Source organism: Pteropus alecto, unplaced genomic scaffold (genome assembly GCF_000325575.1).
Source record: "Pteropus alecto unplaced genomic scaffold, ASM32557v1 C16925897, whole genome shotgun sequence".
NCBI classification, from domain to species: Eukaryota; Metazoa; Chordata; class Mammalia; order Chiroptera; family Pteropodidae; genus Pteropus; species Pteropus alecto.
The window spans coordinates 1-284 of NW_006472378.1; the positions used below are offsets into that span (position 1 = coordinate 1).

At 34.2% G+C, this 284-nt stretch overlaps 1 non-coding gene across 1 annotated transcript; it reads right to left on the minus strand.

Annotated features, from left to right (window-relative positions):
• Positions 1-100: 100 nt before the first annotated feature.
• LOC112473485 lies at positions 101-186 on the minus strand. The gene has a single exon (XR_003044023.1). It is a non-coding gene; the product is annotated as a small nucleolar RNA SNORD127 (small nucleolar RNA).
• Between the last annotated feature and the right edge of the window lie 98 nt (positions 187-284).

The following is a 284-nucleotide window of genomic DNA, read 5'->3' on the forward strand; positions in this document are numbered from 1 at the left end:
CCTTCTTCATTCATTTTATTATGGTTTGGGGACTTCATCCCCAGATACTGGATACTTTTCAGTGTTTCAATCTCATTGCTTCTAAAATTTTTTTAAAGAATGGCAATATCAGTTTAGAGAGACTGTTGTCTTCATTTAGTAATTAAATATGTTACATACAGACAAAACCTTTCATCATAGTTGTCATCGCCCTTTTCATCTTACTTTATACCTACCCTCTGAACAATTTCATCTATTATCACGACTTCGGTTATTGCCAAATGTAGATCTTCATCCCTGACCTC